The sequence below is a fragment of the Akebia trifoliata genome, chromosome 4 (genome assembly GCF_017979445.1).
Source record: "Akebia trifoliata isolate Shusen 1 chromosome 4, ASM1797944v1, whole genome shotgun sequence".
In the NCBI taxonomy this organism is placed as follows: Eukaryota; Viridiplantae; Streptophyta; class Magnoliopsida; order Ranunculales; family Lardizabalaceae; genus Akebia; species Akebia trifoliata.
The window spans coordinates 40,631,457-40,653,830 of NC_141378.1; the positions used below are offsets into that span (position 1 = coordinate 40,631,457).

General features: G+C 32.7%; 1 long non-coding RNA gene across 1 annotated transcript; it reads right to left on the minus strand.

Moving 5' to 3' along the window:
- Positions 1 to 306: 306 nt before the first annotated feature.
- LOC147404976 (uncharacterized) lies at positions 307 to 13,161 on the minus strand. The gene is made up of 5 exons (XR_015178027.1): positions 12,521 to 13,161; positions 10,767 to 10,909; positions 9,952 to 10,059; positions 1,278 to 1,457; positions 307 to 1,141 (listed from the first exon to the last, which is right to left on the minus strand). It is a non-coding gene; the product is annotated as an uncharacterized LOC147404976 (long non-coding RNA).
- Positions 13,162 to 22,374: the final 9,213 nt, after the last annotated feature.

A 22,374-nucleotide genomic window follows, 5' to 3' on the forward strand; every position in this document is an offset into this window, starting at 1 on the left:
TTCGGATATTTTCAATTTCTATGTGTATGACTTGTATTAAATATTATATATTTGGATCGATGCTTCATTCTTGTGTTTTTTCGTATCTATGTAATTTTGGACAACATTTCTAATTTAATCAAAATATCTATTTTAGTGTTTTCCAATTTTTTCTGATTTTTTAAGCATCTTTTAAGTTGTTGTTGCATATGCTATCGCATATAGCATATGCAAAATCGCATCTGCAACCTGGCATATGCAATCGCTTATGGTCGCATATGCTATTTGAAAACACTGAAGAGAACAAGTAAACATGTCAAAAATTCATTGCACCAAAATGCAATATATATAATAATGAAGAAGAATCATTCAACTCACAAGTTTAGAAATTTAGTCCCAATTAGTTACAAAATAGAGGAAAGACAGTGGAGAATGAGCCAGTTTGGGCATACACAGCATAACTGAAGAAGACCACTAATGCACTGGTCAGGAATGATTAATTCAGGTTGAAGATGAAGATGATGTTACATAATGTAACTCCACACCTAAAAACACAAATAAAGTGGCTTTCTTTGTTTGTTTGGTGCCCAAGGGTGCTTTCTAAAGTGGATTTCTTTGTTTGGTCAACAGTTCTCGAAAGAATCCCAACGCTTGATAACATGAGAAGAAGAGGCTTGTGTGATCCGAATTACTCTTGCATGTGTTTGTTAGATGAGGAGTCAACCAATCGTTTGTTTGTGCATTGTTTGGTGGCAAGGAGTTATGAGACCATTTCCTTTCTCTGTTTGAAGAATTTAATTGTGCCCCGAGATCTGTTAGAGGTGTCTTCAAGGAATGGATTCAACTAGGGTCAAGCTTCCGCTTATCGAAGAAGTTGATTTGGAGTCTTACTCCTTTTGCGATCATGTGGGGTATTTGGAAGGAAGAAACTCTAGAATCTTAGAAGGAAGGACGCATTCAAGTCATGATCTCTTTATTTCTGTCATTGGCCTTCTGTTTTTTTGGTTAAGATTTATGAAGAGTTTAATGGGGTGTTCTTTGAGGATTTCCTATTTCATTGGGACAGAGTGTGTAATGCAACGGAATCCTAGTATTGTTTTCTCTATTTCTTGGGTTTGTCATCTTGACCTTCCCTTTTTTGTCCTTCGTACTTTCCGTTTACCTATCAAAAAAAAAAAAAAAAAAAAACAACAAATCATATGCTAGACAGTTGTAAATATTAAGCACAAAGATCTAGTGCTATATAATTTCAAGTTACTCTTCAGGACAGAATGTGAAAGGTAAAGATTGAACAAAACCTATATGTTGAGCTTCTCTAAAAATTCAAAGGCCTGCATTTGTTCACCCATGAGAGTTTCTGATTTTGGTACTTCTTCTGTAGGTATTGCTTCATAAGGTACGTTTTGTTCTTCAGTGAGACTCTTTTGTCTCCTCAGAAGTTGCAAATCTCAGTAAGGGCCTAGCAAAATAAATCAATCCTGAAAGGAGCAAAAGAAATGAGAAGACTATCTATAGCCAATGACCCCATCAGCACCTAGAATGATATTGAAATTAAATTACCTAACAAAAATTTCATAATGGTTTGAAATAACATAAGAAAAGCCTACTATGGGCGACGATACATAGACCTGGGTTCAATACCCACCATCACGGAGTTACTTATCTCATTCAAAAGAGAATTACCAATCAAAAATAAAAATCAAAATAACAACAACAATAATAATAAGAGGCCTATTGTAAAATAACAAGGTTATGATACGAGACGAGGTGGAAGATGGGTATTTTTCTTCTTTTTGTTGATAAGTAAGAGGTGGAAGATGACTATGAGATTGTTCAAAGCCCTTTTTCCATTTATTTACTTGTTATTGCTCCATCATTATGTCGTTACGGTCAGCAATTGCTAGGAAATGCATACAAGGATTTCACTAAAAAATGATTACCATAAAATTAAAGAGTTAGGCAAAATCTACACCTACTCATTACTTTCTGTTTTCTGCTTCCATCGGTGGGGCCACATGGTTGTCCTGCCATGTTGACTATCATACCCTCAAATCAGTCCTTTCCAACGTTAGTAACCCGTAGCTTCGAAAAAAAATTGAGGTGACCATATATGCCTTGAGAAGTGTGCCACAACTGAGATGGTTGATGGGTAGTGAAGAAGAAAAATAGAGACACCAAAATGTGAAGTGGTTAGTCACCAGTGAAGAACTCCGATGACAACATCCATGGTGATGCTCAAATCCACTGAGTGCGGATAGTATACATGAAGCCTCCTAGCTCCATCCATCTCTAACTTAAAGAGAGTAATAGCTAGCAATTTATAATGTAACCCTAACTCCACTACTATAGCCTCTATATACTTTGCAGTACATCACACCATAAACACGTTTACTTCCATCAATACATTAAATAAAAGAACGATGCTTACAACCAAAGTAAAAAAAAACTCCATTTTATTTTTAGAAGTTTCGTTTAAAAGTGTTTTGTACCTTTAACATTAAAATAATAAAAACTATGATTTAAAAAATAATAATAAAAGAGGCAGCATTTTTTAAATTTTAAATACATTCACATTTTAAACACGTTTTTTATTATTATAAAATAAAAAAAACTCATTTCTTTTAGGACTATGGTCAATTTTTGTGGCCTCATGGTTGTTTGTGATTTGGTTCATAAATTTTGTTCAATGTAGGATTTGATGATTATGTATTAATGTTATGAAATTTTTTTTTTCAATAGTGTGTTATTTTGCTCAAAAGGTAACATCCTAAAATGTATAATGATGTGTGGAAACATGTCATATGCATATATAGTCAATACTCAATACTGTTTTTTTTTTTTTTTCCATTCAAAAATATATTGGAAACATTTTTCATAACATTATATATTACATTATTGGAAACATATACAGTCAATACTCAATAATGTATTATATATTACATATTTCATAACATTATTATACAATTTATTTTTTATAGTTATCAGTTGTTTTTCTCGATTCTTTCCCCTTTTCAGGAGTTTTCCCTTGCTGTTTTAAACCCATATTCCAACTTGGTGACTATGCTTACAACTATGACACCCAAACATTCAAACACAGGGAGCTAGTGCTAAGACACATGGCAGACATCGAATGATTAAGATAGTGAGCCCCCTCATGAACAGGTGGCATGCATTGAATAGGATACCAATTTTTAGCACCTAGATTTTTCACCTTCAATTCATATATTTCCATGAGATTACAAATGTCGAAATGGATTGTTCTTGTGAGCTTGATCTCCATGATATGGACATTCATTCAGTGGGTTGATTTGTCTCACATGATTTTCATAGGGACTCTAGCACCAAGAGTAAGAATAAGTGTAGATTTAACTAGACTCAAATGTACATGTCGAGCAAACAAAAAGAGTGAGAGATTCAAATATAAGTACTAGTGTCCATTAGAATACCATTTTTAACAACAACATTATCTAGAATCTTGAAAGCAGTTATGACTATGCAAACTATTAGCACTAAATTACAATTAGTTTGGCATCTAGTCAAACTTTTTTATTGGTAATAAAATTTTCAATTAAAAGGAGAAATGGGACCAAAAAATCCCACCACACAGGATGAAGAAAAAGAAGTGAAGTGTCTTGCTAGCTACAAAAAGGCCAAGCTATACAAGGCATAAAAAAGTTAGACATGCCCAAATACAATATCCTTCCTAGTAAATACCAATCCTCAAATCAGAAGCCCTTAACTTTATAATTGAAGAAGATAAAAAATAAATCAAAGTTATAATCTTCATGACAACAAAGCTGCCAACTTAGTAAGTTAGAAAAATCTATAGGTGCTACAACTGCAAACTGGTGGTAATCCAACCATTCCATTGACTAGGGGGTCAATCTCCCCTCAAGTGAGTAATGAATTTAGAAATCTCATCAAATGTCCTCTCCAACCAATCATTTTTGTTCCAAATGGACGCAATCAAACTCAAGGCATTTAATGTGGACCTCAAATGGCAAGATTTCATATAAAGATCGGAATAAAATCCAAACATGGCTTTTGTAGTTTCTCCTATTCTATAAGGGGTCCATCAACCATGCGACAAAAAATAGCATTACTCCTGCTAGCACTTGTGATGGGATGAAGAAACATATTATTTACGTCTCATTTTTTTCTTTTGATGGGTAAGCTGTACTTGAACCCTTGACCTCAAAGGTACTTCGCAATGTGTTAAACCAACTTAGCTATGGGTGTAAGCCCAATATGTATTTCCCATTACAACCATCTAAAGCTAAAGTTTTATCACAAACCAATCTATTCCAACCTAGTAAGCTTGGAGAACCCATTTTTTATTTCAATCCTCTCATTGATGTTTTCTAGGGACTTGGGCCTAACATTTTCCTTATCACCGTAAGTTATTTCTTCAAGAACAAAACTAATTTGGCGATTGACCAAGCAAAACCTTATTTTTCATTCATGTAAGTTTCTCATTCGAAACTTTCAACTTCAAATGAAACATATACCCCAGTTTTGCTGCCCAATGAAATCACCCACCAAATGGTAATAAGTTAATAAAATTTCAAAGCATGTGCCTCATTCTCTCAAATTAGAACGGGAAAGGGCGCAATGAATAACTCAATCATCAAGAAATAAAGTGTACAATCTAAAGCTACTAAATTGTCCAATATTACCTATCAAAATAAAGAAAAAACTGTCCAATAATAAGAATCTAGTTCGGTTCTCTTGGCTTAAACCATGTGAAGCAGCAGCAGGCATCAAGAGGAAGATTCTACCCACAAGTTTTAATGAAATCACTCATGTTTGTCTGACCAGAAAATCTGATCAAGTTGAAATCACCATTAAAGCAAATTGTCCCAAGGGCAGTGACCAACGTCGAACTGTTTCAAAAAATATGAATGGGGCCTCATGTTTGTGGGACCATAAAAAAGCTAAAGAATACACAAAGAAATATATCTTCATTACTTCTACAAGGGACATAAACTGAGAAGGCCCTTTCAAAGATTCTATGCCAACTTTGTCATCCATAGATCTAACTTAGTTTCTTGCGGTACAACTACGTCCTCGTAATGGACCTCCTTTCCTTATTTACCTAAACCTCTCAAGTTCCAAGAAACCAATCTCAAGTCTCAACTTCTTTTTGAATATGCCCCCTCCCCTGCCGACCCTTCATCCGGCTTCTCTTCTCCCCTGAGCCCCATAGTTCTAAATCTTAGTATGGACGAGATAAAGAGTTTAATTCGATTTATAATTATTTATTAACCTATATATATTCAAATAATTGTAATTCCTTTATAAAATACAATGGATAAGAAGATGCTTAGGCACAATATAATATTTCATTAAGACAATAAATATTTAATTATTTTTATCAAAAATTTCAAAAATATCAGATGAGACATATCGGATGAGTGATTGTGAAGGACAATGCAAATAGAATATCCCACTCGTTCTTGAATCATATCGAGATGAGTCTCCTCGGTCTCAGATGATCTTTAAAACCACGTTGTGCCCCCAACTTTCCATCAAACTTAAATCTTCCAAAAAGGTTAACAACCTATACAAAATTCTCCAGTATCTATCCTTAGTTATGGCCTTTCTACAATGCACCTATATATCACATACGTCCAACTTCTAGTGTGTTAATTGGGATAAATAATGAAAAAAAATATGGTCTTCATGTTCAAATAGTCTACAATAAAATGGGGAAAATGCACCTAAACCATAAACCTCGGTGAAGTAAACACTCGAATTGATATTAGGGTATTTGATCTTTACGATAAACCCTAAACCTCTCACAAACAAATAAGAAGAAACTAAAGAAAGATAAATTCTTAAATAGAAAAAAATAAAAAAAATCTAGGGCTTTGTTTCGATATTGAATTGTAAAGTGAGAAGAAACTGGGGACAAACCTGAAATTTTGGGTGAGATTGAGATTCTCTTGGGAGGAAGATAATTCTTTGAGCTCGAGAGGTGCAGAGCTCCATTAGTAAAACAAGTTTCAGCTCTCTGTAACATGTACCTATTCTCTCCATTAAATAATATTTTTAGCTTTTTCTGGTTTCACCCCTCGATTCTGAGAGTATATGATCTTAAATGAATTAAAGATGCACCTCTACATTTTGCTCAATATTAGAGATACACCCATGTTTCCAAACTGTAATATATTATCTTCAATGTATTTTAAGGATTTTCTATCCAAAAACATTCACTCTCCTCAAAAAAAAAAAAAAATTAGATTGTACTTGAGGTTTGAAGGTTGTAGGAGACGTAATCTTGTGGTTTAAAGTATAGTATATCTTCACTATTGGATTCACTAAGTCCAATTACAAAATTCAATGAATAAGAATGATTGGGTTGCAAATCACTTTGTACAAATTCATTGCAATGCAAAAATGACAGACCTGGTACAACCCATGTTGCAAACTAGTTTGTTTCGTACTGGTTTGCGATTCAATTGAGTATGAATGAATTTGATGGCATATTTTAGGATTGTAATATATAAAATGTCTTTGAGATGAGTAATATTGGAATTTTGTCGAGTTGGTAAAAATTAGGATGATTTAAACATACCCCTCCATGTTCTTATAAATATTTGTTGATCAATTGTAAAAAGATAGAGACTAAAAAAATTTGATGTTACCTAGTCTTGATCCTTTTGACTTTTATCAGAACTTTAGGAGTATTGTTATCTGACCTACAAGACAGTGATAGTTGAATTGAATCGAGGCACGGACTTAGTCGTTCTCTGTTAAGGCGTTTCGAGCCTCTACAAAATTTCAGACGTGCAAGTAGAACAATGACACAACACCCCTAAGATAAAATGGCCCAATAGCAACTAAATTTTCTTCTGTTTACTACACTTTAGACAGGAATCCAAATTCACACCCAAAATCTTTACCTAGAAAAAATAGATTTTTAATTCAAGAAAATAGAAAAGAAAAAACTGAGAATAAAATTAAGCACAGCTTGAGCATAGAAAAACAATAAAGAAGAAGATCACTCGAAGAAGAAAGAAAGAATGGAGAGATCTACTTTCCCTTAGGGATTAAGTTTGAATATATAGAAAATAGAATCCTAAATGGCTAATATATTTTTAATGCCTTAATTAGCACAATCTAAACAACTAGAAGAATTATTAGGAGCATCAAGTCCAAATGGTAAAAAAATATTTTAATATCAAACGGTAAAAAATAATTAATTATTACAAAATGCAATTCGTAATAAAAAGATAAGTAATTATTCAAAAACACATCACCTCACCTCACTGCATCGATCTGACTCGATTCGGCTCGGTGCACATGTGTGTATGTGTCATTGATTTAACTCGGTGTAGAGTTTCCCCGCTTAGGGAAAAAACTTTGGGCCCAACCCAAAAGCTCTACTCTTGTCTTTAAACGGAAAATATCATCCTTACCTTCCATCAATGTACCATACCATTAATAAAAGTTAAAGAGAGAACAAAGTACTAATAGTACTAATAATAATAAATTATAAAAATTATTTTTTTATATTAAATATCTCCAACACTCCCCCCCCCCCCCCACTTATTTTAATCAAATAAATAAAATAATACTTTTGGGCAAAGATAAAATAGTATCGTGCTTAAGTGAACGTGTCATATGACTTGAACCTTCATATAGTAATAATATGTTCAAAGTATAAGAATTAGATTGACTAAGTCTTAAACTCAAATTCTTAATAATAGAGAGACCACATATTACACACAACACTTTTAAGTGTAAATTCCACTAGCCAACACATTACAACCATGTGCTTTACCCTAGTAATAATGAGTGTTATAAAGAATTAGTCCCATTCTCATAGGAAGCGGCTTCACTTCCACACTCATATAGGTAGGTGAGTATATCAAGAGTACTCTCATAACTATGCACCATACTCGAAAAACGAGTTATAGACTTCATTAAGAATTTAAAAACTCATCATTATCTACACTATATGATTTCATCAACGAGACTATCTATGGTGCCTTTGCAGCTAATCACCCTACTCAATAATGAGTTATAATCATCATTAAGAATTACATAACTCAACCTTTTGATCGCTGCAAAGCATATCATGCACTTTAAAATAATCGAGATGAACTAAGAGTAAAACTCTATTTTGTGCATGACTTCCACTTATTACTCAATGACTTATTTTTCCCTTTGAACCTGATTCTTGGGATCTCTAGCTCCCAAGTAGGATTTCTATCATTGGTAATTTATCTATGAGCTTAAGTTCCATCCCTTTCAATGTACTCTAAACTTTTTCCCTTGCTAAACCTTTAGTCAAAGGATCTGCGAGATTATCATCAGATCTCACAAAGTTTATTTTTATGGTACCAAATGCTATCAATTCTCTCACATTATTGTGTTTGCGACGCATTTGTTATGATTTATCATTATAATAACGATTATGTACTCTCACTATGGCAGCAGTTCTATCACAATGAATAAGAATGGTCGGAACAGGCCTATCCCAAATAGGGATATCTAAAAGTAGACCCAAAGCCAACTTGCTTCTTTACTTGCCATAGAAAATACTATCAATTCTGACCCCATTGTGGATTAAGCAATGATAGTTTGTTTCATTGACTTCCAAGAAACTACTCTACCACCAATGTTAAATACATATCCACTAGTAGCTTTTGAGTCATCTGAAAGGGTATTCCAATTAGCATCACTATATCCCTCAAGATCAGTGGGAAACCTTGGATAATGAATATCTAAATCGAGAGTTCTCTTCAAATATTTCATTATTCTATTTATAGCATTCCAATGTTCTACACAAGGAATTCTAGTATTTCTACAAAGTATCCCAAATAGGAGCTCTTGCTGAGTTCTTTCCAACAATTATTAATTTAAATACAAAATTTTTAATTAATCAATAAGAAAAACTCCTATATTATCCTTAAAAATCTTCATGCTTTATAACAAAAATGATTTACACAGAAGTAAAATAGTTAATTTACTACCCAAATATCTTTTCAATTACATTTCTGTTACTACCATTACAACAAAAAACTCTTATTTTTCAGAAAACTCTACTAATCATTAAAGAAAAATAATATCATTAAGCAAGACGTGCATTGTACATGCAGTCTGCTAGTTTCAATGTATGAATGACATATTGCCACATTCTTATTTTATATGGCAAAACATTTAAATGTAATTGCAGAAACGTTTGAAAGCCTGCAATGCATTTAATGTGGGAAAACTCATCAAACACTTAGAAACAAAAGAATGGTGATTTTATATCACCAAACCCAACAGATTATAATCAATGCCACCCTCCCTTGATAATCATATGTTCATGTGAATTTATTATCTAGATTATGATGTACTTATATGGACTTGCTTTTGAAAAAGATTAATTTATTTCTATTAGAATATTCGATCCTCATTCATTCTTGGCTTATAACTTTTCAGGGTGCTCTTTGATGGGCTTTTGTAGGCAGCACTATAGTAGCATTCCATGTATTTTGTGTCTTGTACAATTTCTCTGAGTGTGTTATGGGAAAATTCTGGTATGAAAATGTTTGTTCTCATTTTAAATGGTGTGATTTAGGGTGTTATAGAAAATTCAGTAATTGGGGTGCAATAAGTAATAGTTGGATTAACTAGTCTCTCATAAAAAAAACAAGCTGGCCGAGATACCCTTCTAATAAAAAAATAAAGTAATAGTTGGATTGTTTTTGTCACTAATGTCGGAGATATCATTCAATAATGTAGGAAAACTATAAATGAAGAGATGTGATTCAATGTATGGAACTGGAAATTGTCGAGCCTTCGTTAAAAACAAAAAAAAAAAATTTCTAAACTTTTGTAATATTGTTCAAGAAAACATAAAAAAAATTAATTAGAAGAAAGAAAAGAGATAATTTGAATACAGGGTTACGATTATATAAGAAACAATTAAACTTGAGTCAAATTTCAAAATCCGAATCTTAATATCAAATCACTGACCCCTTCATATTGGCTCCAAGGAGGTTTTGTTGTGGCCATCTCCAAAACAGTACATCCCAGACTCCAGATATAAACAGCAAGATTGCAACCACTGGAATATTTTATAACCTGAATGAACAATGCAAGTTAGAAATGAAACAGAAAAGAGTATTCAGGAAACTCAAAATCATTTGTCAATTCAAATCATTAGACTGTACAACAAGGTTTTGTTGTGTATTTTATTTTAAAATAACCCATTCAAGAAACAAGGTTTTAATAACAAACATGAGGAAACAAGGTTTTGAAGTTTTTCGTCAAAAGACCAGCTACTTGTGCACTTAAGAGGAGCTGTAAAAAATCCAAAACCATGAGATGCAGTTAGAGCAAGAACTTTGTTTAGTAAGAGTTGCTCATGTATAACTCATACACAATCCATTTAGAAGTTATTCACTGAAAAAATAATGATGTTCAAATGGGTAACACCAAAAAGCTTCCTAGGGACATGGAAACTTCAAAAGAGTTTATCTTCTAGTCCCAGAATGGAATTAGAAACTTTAAGGGAATATAACCAGCAGTTTTGGGCTTGGACAAAGTTATTAGCAAAACATCAAGAAGAACCAAATGTTACTGATCTTGAATATCAATGTAAGGGCCAAAAGGTGATGCATCAAAAGAAATGATATTAAAATATAAAATAAAAATACTACTTTAACACAAAGATCTAGTATTTACCAAGCTTCTATCTTTGTTAATAGTACTTGGGCATCTACTTATAATAATTCACTCTTAACTATTTCAACAAGGAATTTAGGAAGTAAATAATTTTCAATCCCTACTTGATAGCAGCTTTGACCTTGTCATAAGTGGCCGCCTTCTCCAGCCTCACAGTAAGATCCACCACAGAGACATCCACCATGGGTACTCGGAAAGACATCCCGGTCAGTTTCCCATTCAGTGCAGGGAGTACTTTCCCGACAGCCTACACATGCACAAAGTTCATAAGAACATAAGCCAAGTTCTCACAAAGTAGAGAGTCATTGTGTAATACCACAATCATGTACATCATGTATTTCAAGAAATGTGTCATTGTGTCCTGTAAAAATGTATCTATGCTACCAGTGCAATTAGGAAAATGCTGCATCAACACATTCATAGCAATATTGTCCACCATACATCTCCCTTGAGAGATTGTTCATCTTAAAGCTCCAAAGCTAACTACTTGGTTCATAGATGCATTAACAAAATCCTTTATCCTACTTAAGTTGCTACAATTAAACTTGTCAACTAACCCATAATAGGGTTCTAGATTCTCTAGTTAAAGTCTCAAACCACAATGTTGAGGCACAATGTTGATCATTTAAATCTTTGGCCGACTAGAATAGTTGGCCTTTTGGTGTTGGATCTAATTAATGTTCATATGCTGAAATGCATATCGAAGATGAGTTCATTTACCTACCTAGGAATTCAATAGAAGATATGATGCATAGAGGACAATCTATATATGACAAGCACCTTATAATAGAAAATTGAGAACTCCATTAGTTGTTGGTTGAGATTTCAATAACCCTAGAAAGGTTTAAATAGAGTAATTTAGAAAGAGATCAAGTTAGATGTAAATTCTAACTAATAGAAGCTAATATAATCTAATCATATTTCTTATCCCAAGCTTCATGAGAAAAAGATATGGCATATCAATATATAACTCATTGTAATTCAGTTTCAACTTAGGAAAATCTAAAACAGAATTGAGATTTATGGAAATTACCTCATGCCTATCAAAATACACGACAGTGGCTCCTAGGCCATCTAATCCAGGAAAATCCAATAGATTCAGTGGAATTTAAGAAATTCTATAGTCGATTCTCATTCAATAATTAAAAAACTCTCCCCCCCCCCCATTACTTCAATAACAACTGTTTACATGAAAAGAGAGTCTGGAACCTAACTTCATAAATAAGTAATTACTCAGCCATCCATTTAAATTTTAAAGTAACTAAAACTTATTAGTTTATGACGACGAGGTCAAATCTAACCCGAGCTCACCCATGATAGGAAAACTCCACCACGTGCTCTGCTTAAGGTTCAATTGGACCTGTCCAAGTTGTACCCCTTGTGTGCATAAAGAGAGAGAACTAAAACTAGAGCATTGGGTATCAATTAATTGCCAAAAAAGTAGTACTCATAATCTTATCTCTAATACTCAATTAGTCTCTCTCTCTCTCTATTATGATTTTAATTACTACTAAGCTTTACCCTTTTATTTATTTATTTTTAGAATAACTATAAGTGTCATGGGTTTCGTTGTGACATCCGCTTCGTGGTTGCAAGTACAATTCGAGGAACAATTGGGCTGTAGATTCAACGACAAATAATGTGATCATTATAATGGCTGAAGAAGATAAAACATGTCTAAGCAAATCATCATCTTTATCATCAGTTCTGTCCAAAGTCATATCTAAGTGTCTTCAAATTTTTTAGATAGAAAGAAAATGATACTAGTAAAGGCAAACAAATGTAAGTAGGCCTTAGATGTCGAGAAGACCAACCAAATCTACAAAATGAGAAAAACTTAACTAAAATCAATGCTTACAACTATGTCCTGTTCAAAAACAAGATCATGATGGAAAATTCCTTTGCATTCATTGAAAGCGGCAACCTCTGTGGTGAAACAATAAAGATTTTATGTTAAGTGTTAATGCATCATATCTAATATAACGTATACATCTAAATTAATATCCTTTGAGTAACGAAAAAACACGAAATCGGACGGCTTAAATGCGAGAACCAACTGTTTGTACTGAAGGTCAGTAACCCCAAAGGGTGTGTACCATGACACCAGAACAATATTAGTAAGAGTGTGACTAGCCTTACTAAGTTATTAAGGATTTCATCCTCATTAAGAGGCCTTACACTCCCCTTTTGGCATCCCAAAAACATAATCCGATGCTTCAAAGTTGTAGAGGACAGAATCTTATAATAGAATGTAATGGTCTTTGTTCCTTTTGTATAGGTCTGCCTAACCCTCAGTTAATCCTAGTATCACGAATTGTGGAAATTTTCTTTTACTTTTTTGAAATAGCTACCATTTTTCATTGAAAACTAGAAGGCAATGTATCAACAAATTAACAACAAAGAAACAAAATCAGAAGAAATTAACAGAATAATAACAAAGAAATAAAATCAGAAAGCAATGTATCAACAGATTAACAACAAAGAAACAAAATCAGAAGAAATTAAGCAATACCTCAGACGAAGAAGAGAGATCTAGAGTGATTTTTTTAGGGTTTGTTCGGTGGCACTGATGAGTGAGCTTCAGTTCTTAGTGTTTCGACTTGAACTTTGATTTACTCTTCGATTTGAGCTCTGAGAGATAAAAAATTCATCGATCATGCTTCAATATTGATGGATTTGTGAGTTTTCGATCGAAACGGGAGATTGAAAAGAAATTCTCATTTTCCTTGAGAAAGAAAATCGAATGGGAGATTGAGGGATTTGTCAGTTTTCGATCGAAACAAGGATTTTTGAGTTTTAAATTGAAACAGGAGATCGAATGTGAGTTTTCGATCGAAACAGGAGATCTAATGTGAGTTTTCGTTCGGTGTTCTCCAATGGCTCTGTGAGTTTCGTTCGGTGTTCTTCCAAGTCAAGAGATCGAATGAGTTTTCGTCCGGTACTGTTCTTCGATGAAAATTCACGAATTTTTATTTTGTTAAAAATAAATAAATAAATAAAATCCTGGTGGTTCGTTGGGCTTAGCCCGTCGAATAATTTTCTTGGGCTTAAGTACTGCGGGTATTGGGTCGGCCCAATAAACGTGAGACTTGGGCCGCCGAGTTTAATACCGTAAAAGTAGCGAATTTTAGCTTTTTTGAGGTAGTGTAAGCTATGTCAGGTCTAGTACTATTTGTAACATGTCTGAGGCTTTTTATAATACTTGCACTCCTTTTCGTTCACATTGTCATCTTTATTAGAATATAACCTAACACTTGGGTCAAACGGAGTACATATCAATTAACAATCATAATAATTGTATTTCCTCAAAATCTTCTCAATATTATGAGACTAATCTAAATAAATACCATTAGGAATTCTAGTTACTTTGATTCCTAATATAACATTGACCTTTCTGAGGTCTTTCATATCAAAATTTTGAGACAATAACACCATTGTCTCCTTAACTAATTCTAAATTAGAACAAAATATTAGAGGATCGTCTACATATAAACAAATCAAAGCACAAGAGTTATTCTCGTATCTGAAATAGATACATTTGTTACTTTCATTGATCCTAAATCCATCCGGAAGAACTATTTGATAATATTTTTCATGCCATCGTTTTGGAGCCTGTTTTAAACCATATAACGACTTGATTAGCTTTCAAAATTTATGTTTCTGACTAGACATCTCATACCCTTTAGGTTGATTCATATAAATTTCTTTTTCTAGATCTCCATTCATGAACGTTGTCTTAACATCCATTTGATGTATAACTAAAATATGAATCGTTGCAATAGCAATCAACACTCTAATAGATGTAATCCTAAAGACAGGAGAGTAAGTATCGAAGAAATATATATTTTCTCTTTGTCTAAAACCTTTAGTTACCAACCTAGCTTTGTATTTGTCAACTGACCCACTAGGTTTAAGTTTTTTCTTTAAAACTCATTTACACCCTATGGGTTTACAATCTGGAGGCAAATCCACTGTCGTCCTTGTCTTATTGGACAACAACGATTCCATCTCATCAGAGATAGTTTCTTTGTAGAAATCTACATCTGGAGATGACAAAGCTTCTTCTAAAGTAGAAGGATCTTCTTCATAAGTGGAGACATGAAAATCTAACCCAAGATCCTTTGTTATCCTAGCCCTTTTACTCTTTCAAGGTTCCAAACCAAATTTTCTAAAATCTTCAACCCTAGGTTCTATAGTTAAAGATTATGGTGATATTTCAATTCTAAGAGGTTGAGTACACCCACGATTTCTAAATTTATACAAAAATTTATCTTTAAAAAAATCTGCATGTAGAGACTCTATAATGTCATTGTTCGAAATGTCTAAGAACCTACAAGTTTTACTATTAATAGCATAACCTATAAATACACACTCAGAAACCCTACCACCAAGTTTAGGTCTTTTAGAATCAGTTAACCTTACATAAGCTAGGCATCTCCAAACTCTAAAATATTATATGTTGGGTTTTCTATCCTTCCAAAGCTCATAAAGAGTTAATTTAGTTTTTCAGTGTGGTACTCTATTAAGATAACAAACTTTTAAGAGTGCTTCTCCTCATAAATTATTATGTGCCCCAAAATTAATTAATAAGGCATTTACTAATTCTGTAAAAGTCCTATTTTTGCGTTCAACAAATCCATTCATCTCTGGAGAATAAGGCATTGTAGTTTCATGAATAATTTCTAGTGACTTTAAAATTTTACCAAATCCTACAAAATGATATTTCATACCTCTATTAGTTCTAAATCTCTTAACTTTTGCACTACGTTGATTTTCTACTTCTAAAATAAAAAATTTCATGAATGACAGACCCATTATAAACCATATTGCGAACTAGTTTGTTTGTACTGATTCGTGATTCAATTGAGTATAAATGAATCTGGTGGCATATTTTTAGCATTGTTATATATAAAATATCTTTGAGACGAGTAATATTGGAATTTTGTCAAGTTGGTAAAAATTAGGATGATTTAAACATGCCCCTCCATCATATGATAAATATTTTTAGATATCCGCTTTGTTTCTAAACAAATGAAGTGGTGTTGTTGATCAATTGTAAAAAAAAATAAAGACTATGGGTTGGGTTGGTTCTAGTATGTGTCGTGTTGAGGTATTATGAAAATTTACCAAACCCAAGCCCAACTCATTTAATACTCGTGTCAAAAACTTAAACCCAAGCCCAACCCATTTGTAAATAGGTATACTTGACTCAATCCATGTATAACCTATTTAATAACATTCTAATCTTTATTTTATATATATATATATATATATATATATATATATATATATATATATATATATATATATATATTTTTTTTTTTTTTTTTTTTTTTTTTTTGAATTTTTTTTTTCAGAGTTTGTAGAATTTTGTCATCATGATTTTTGATGCCATAAGGTGATGTGGTCAGAAAACTTTCCTTACTAACTTAGTAGGGAAAGTATTTTTCAATATTATTACTATTATTGTTGTTGCTATTGTTGTTGGCTAAGCAAAATGTATTTCATTATCACATGAGACATAATGGCTTTACTTGGGAAGATCTTAAATCATATTGATGATCATTTTGCTAATGTTAGAAATCAAACACTACATACCTTTAGATTTTAATGAAAAAAATCAAGTAAAATGATATAAATATAAATAAATAACTTATTAAAAAAAATATTTTTTCTTTGTCAAACCAAAACTAAACTAGTTATTAATTTAAAAATATCTTAAAACACCTTTTACATTTTATAGAATTTGATAAAAAAAAAAAATTGTATTATGAAAATGTTCTAGGGAATTTTAGAAAAAAAAATGAGCACTAAAAAAATTTCTTAAATAATTATTAATATATTTAAATTTACATGTTAATGACAGAACAACTAAACGTGTCTAAACAGGTCAGGCAAGTTAACACCCAAAACCCAAACCCATCCCCATTTAATAATTGTGTTAGACGAATTGACATTATTATGACCAAAACTTGCTAACTTCGTGTGGTTTTCGAGTCATCTTAAGATTGCCACTTCATATATAACTTTCGAGAATGAATCAATCATGTTTGATCCAATAGGGATCTGATATAAAGAAATATGAAAAAGTATGTAAATTATATTACAAATTTTAATTTAGGAAAAATTGCTTAATGGTCTTGAAAGCGCCCTCGATCGGCGGGGTGCGCGGATCCGCTTTTGACCTTTGAGGTTTGGGAGTTGCCACCTAGTTATTACGGTCTAGGAACCTAATACTGACTCTAAAAGGGTAAAGAAACTAATCTACTAAAGAAAAACTGAATCTAGGAATCATATTACGGGGTTGGAAGGTGTTAGGCACCAACCCCACCTGGCCAATTCCAGTCTCTACTTATCCCAAATAAGACTATATTGTTAACAAAAATCTAGATAGAAAAATAAAAGGGATTTTACCTTCGAACGCAACAGTTCTATTCCCTTAGATTTGATAAGACTGTTCCTTGTACCGTACTCCTTACTTCGTTCTGTCTCCGGATCTGATTTCGGATCTCAGAGACAAGGTATCTCTTCCTTAGATCTGGATTTTTCAAATTTTGTTATCGATTTTGGAGTATTTTTGAAGGGTTTTTAGGTATTTTTCAGGCTAAAATCGAAGTATGGGTGTTAGGTAAGGAGTTGGGACTTCAAAATTAAGGTTTATGGGAGGCTAGGGAAGCTTTTTAACCTACTTCTCTTAGAGTTTTTGATTTGATACGAAAATAGGGTGTGAGGACCCACTATTTATAGATTTTTTTAAGGGTTGATTTAGATAGAATTAGTGTTTAATTAGATTTCTTTTAGTTAGAGTTGTATTTTAGTTAGAATTGTTTTAGGTAGAGTTGTATTTTAATTAGAATTGTTTTAGGTAGAGTTATATTTTAGTTAGAATTTGAAAGCGCCCTCGATCCGCGGGGTGCGCGGATCCGCTTTTGACCCTTGAGGTTTGGGAGTCGCCACCTAATTATTACGGTCTAGGAACCGATCAATGACTCTAAATAGATAAAGAACTAATCTAGAATAGAAAAAACTGAATTCGGGGATCATGTTACAGGGTTGGAAAGTGTTAGGCACCAACCCCGCCCCGCCAAAGCCGGTCTCTACTAACTTCCAAAATAGGTTACATTGCTAAAAAACCTAGATAATAATAAATTAAAAATAAGAAGTTATACCTTTCCGATAGCAAAGACTTTGTTCCCTCAGATCCGACAAAAATTACTCATTGTACCGTACTTCTTGCTTCGTTCTGTCTCCGAATTTGATTTCCGATCTCCAAGGCAAGGTATCTCTTCTTTCTTGGATCTGAATTCTTCGAGTTTGTTAATAGATTTTGGGGTGTTTTTGGAGGGCTTTTAGGTGTTTTTTAGGCAAAGATCGAAGAAAGGATGTTAGGTAAGGAGTTAGGGCTCCAAAACTAGGGTTTATGAGAGGCTAGGGGCTTTTAGAGCTACTTCTCTTAGGGTTTATGATTTGATACGAAAATAGGGTGTGAGCACCTCTATTTATAGATTTTTTTAGGGGTTGATTTTGATAGAATTAGTGTTTAATTAGAGTTCTTTTAATTAGAGTTGTGTTTTAGTTAGAATTGTGTTTTAATTAGAATTGTTTTAGGTAGAATTGTTTTTTAGTTAGAACTCTATTAGATAGAGTTATTATTTAATTAGAACTCTATTATGATTTTGACTTTTGGTCTTATTTGATTGACTTTTAATATTTTGACTTTAGTCATAATTGATTGACTTTTAATATTTTGACTTCAGTCTTGCTTAATTGACTTTAATTTTGACTTTAGTCTCACTTGATTGACTTTAATTTTGACTTTAGTCTCACTTGATTGACTTTAATACCTTGACTTTAGTCTTTCTTGATTGACTTTAAAATTTTGGAGAACCCCCCTGTAGACACCCCATTTTTGCACTCGCCTGATTAATCAACTCGTCAATTCGATTGCAATGATTCCCAATGATGGATGTGTATTCCATTGCTTTATTTTGTTACCAGATGTGTTTCAGAAATCCGGATGAGGTATCTCGAATTGACAAAACCTTAGAAACCACGCTACGCTAGGAAAATACGACCCCAGAAACATAGAAATCATCATCTTGCAGACCAAAAAGAAACTTCACGATAAAAATCACTAAAAAATTACCAAATTACCAAAATACCCCTAACCTCAAAACAACCCTAGAGCCTACGTTACGCTTAGGAAAACTCTCTCGAACACATAAAATAACAAATCGGAACCAAATAAATCATTTCACCAATTTTAACAGAATTTGACAAAATTACGAAAATGCCCCTCATAAAGTTCACAATCATTTCACACAAAAAATTTCATAAATAACACAAAATAATATTTCCATTGAATTCCTTACGAAAAATCGATTCTAAAACATCCTAGAACATTAAAAACCGACTTAAAACGTGAAAAGTCCTCTCCGGGGGTAAAACGGTAATTTCATAATTTTCATAATTAAAAAATTCTGAAATTAATAAATAAAATATTAAATAATTAAAGTGAAACATTGATGAAATTAATTTAAAATTTTGAATTAAAAAATCGATCAATCGGACTTTCGGGTAAAATTGTTGAGGGTTCGTGGGATATTTCTTTAAGGACCCCTCCATTTGGGGGTCCAAAGAATTAAAGAAATAATGGAAGGGGGTTCTCCAAAAATTTAAAGTCAATCAAGAAAGACTGTAGTCAAAGTATTAAAGTCAATCAAGTGAGACTAAAGTCAAAATTAAAGTCAATTAAGCAAGACTGAAGTCAAAATATTAAAAGTCAATCAATTAAGACTAAAGTCAAAACATTAAAAGTCAATCAAATAAGACCAAAAGTCATAATAGAATTCTAATTAAATAATAACTCTATTTAATAGAGTTCTAACTTAAAAACAATTCTACCTAAAACAATTCTAATTAAAATACAATTCTACCTAAAATAATTTTAACTAAAACACAACTCTAATTAAAAGATCTCTAATTAAACACTAACTCTATCCAAATCAACCTTAAAAAAATTCTATAAATAGAGGTGCTCACACCCTATTTTCGTATAAAATCATAAACCCTAAGAGAAGTAGGTCTAGAAGCCCCCCTAACCCCCCATAAACCCTAGTTTTGGAGTCCCAACTCCTTACCTAACATCCCTCCTTCAATTTTAGTCTAGAAAACACCTAAAATCCCTCCAAAAACACCCCCAAATCCGTAACAAACTTGAAGAGTTCAGATCCAAAAATAAGGAGATACCTTGATCTAGGAGATCCGAAGTCAAATCCGGAGACAGAACGAAGCAAGGGAGTACAGTACAAGGAGCTCTTTTTGTCAGATCTGAGGGAACAAAATCCTTGCTATCGGAAAGGTATGTAATTTTTTATTTTTATCTAGGTTTTTAGCAATGTGATATATTTGAGAAATTAGTAGAGACCGGCTTTGACCGGGCGGGGTTGGTGCCTAACACCTTCCAACCCCGTAACATGATTCCCGAATTCAGATTTTTTATGGTAGATTAGTTCTTTTTATCCATATTAGAGTCAGTTTGGTTCCTAGAGCACAATAACTAGGTGGCGACTCCCAAACCTCAAGGGTCAAAAGCGGATCCGCGCACCCCGCGGATCGAGGGCGCTTTCACCCCCTCTATTATATCTTTAATTCTTTGGACCCCCAAATGGAGGGGTCCTTAAAGAAATATCTGACGAACCCTCAACAATTTTTCATGAGAGCCCGATTGATCGATTTTTTTAATTCAAAATTTTAAATTAATTTCATTAATATTTTACTTTAATTATTTAATGTTTTATTTATTAATTTCGAAAATTTTAATTATGAAAATTGTGAAATTACCATTTTGCCCCCGGAGAGGACTTTTCACGTTTTAAGTCGATTTTTAATGTTCTAGGATGTTTTAGAATTGATTTTTCGTAAGGAATTCAATGGAAATATTAGTTTTTGTCATTTATGAAATTTTTTGTGTGAAATGGTCATGAACTTTATGAGGGGCATTTTCGTAATTTTGTTAAATTCTGTTAAAATTGACGAAATGATTTATTTGGTTTCGATTTATTGTTTTATGTGTTTGAATGAGTTTTCCTAATCATAACGTAGGCTCTAGGGTTGTTTTGATGTTAGGGGTATTTTGATCATTTTTAGTGATTTTTATCGTGAAGCTTCTTTTTTATCTGCAAGATGATGATTTCTATGTTTTTGGAGTCGTATTTTCCTAGCGTAGCATGGTTTCTAAGGCTTTATCAGTTCGAGATACCTCATCCGGATTTCTGAAACACGTCTGGTAACAAAATAAAGCATTAGAATAATCATCCATCATTGGGAACCGTTGCAATCGGGTTGACGAGTTGATTAATCAGGCGAGTACAAAAATGGGGTGTCTACAGAATTCTATTAAATAGAGTTATTATTTAATTAGAACTCTATAAGGGTTTTGACTTTTGGTCTTATTTGATTGACTTTAAGGTTTTGACTTTAGTCTTAATTGATTGACTTTAATATCTTGACTTTAGTCTTACTTAATTGACTTTAATTTTGACTTTAGTCTTACTTGATTGACTTTAATACCTTGAATTTAGTCTTGCTTGATTGAATTTAATTTTTTGGAGAACCCCCCTCTATTATATATTTAATTCTTTGGACCCCCAAATGGAGGGGTCCTTGAAGAAATATCTTGGCAACCCTCAACAATTTTGCCTGAGAGCCTGATTGATCGATTTTTTTAGTTTAAAATTTTAAATTAATTTTATTAATGTTTCAATTTAATTATTTAATATTTTATTTATTAATTTCGAAAATTTTAATTATAAAAATTGTGAAATTACCATTTTACCCTCGGAGAGGACTTTTCATGTTTCAAGTCGATTTTTGATGTTCTAGGATGTTTTAGAATTTATTTTTCGTAAGGAATTCAATGGAAATATTAGTTTGTGTCATTTATGAAATTTTTTGTATGAAATGGTCGTGGACTTTATGAGGGGCATTTTCGTAATTTTATCGAATTTTGTGAAAATTGGCAAAATGATTTATTTGATTTCGATTTTCTATTTTGTATTTGAATGGATTTTCCTAAGCGTAACGTAGGCTCTAAGGACATTTTAAGGTTAGGGATATTTTGGTAATTTGGTCATTTTGTAGTGATTTTTATCGTAAAGCTTCTTTTTATCTGTAAGATGATGATTTCTATGTTTCTAGGGTTATATTTTCCTAGCGTAGCGAGGTTTCTAAGGTTTTGTCAGTTTGAGATACCTCATCTGGATTTCTGAAACATATCTAGTAACAAAATAAAGCATTGGAATAAACATCCATCATTGGGAATCGTTGCGATCAGGTTGACGAGTTGATTAATCAGGCGAGTGCAAAAATGGGGTGTCTACAGGTCCCTGACGCTTACTTTTCGTTCAATTTAGTCCTTGACTTTTGCAGGTTATCAAAATAGTCCATTCAGTAAATCTCTCTTCTCAAAATAGTCCTTGAACCTCATTCTAAACATTTCTCATTATTGAAGCATTTTGAGCGGGATTTAGGGACTGTTTTGAAAAGAGGGATTTACTAAATGGACTATTTTGATAACCCACAAAAGTCAAGGACTAATTTGAAAAAAAGTTAGCGCCAAGGACTATTAAGTAATTTTTCTTTATTTTATGCACAAGTTTATCTAGATTTTCTGCATCAAATTAGCTTTGATCTGATCTGGTTATCGGATCA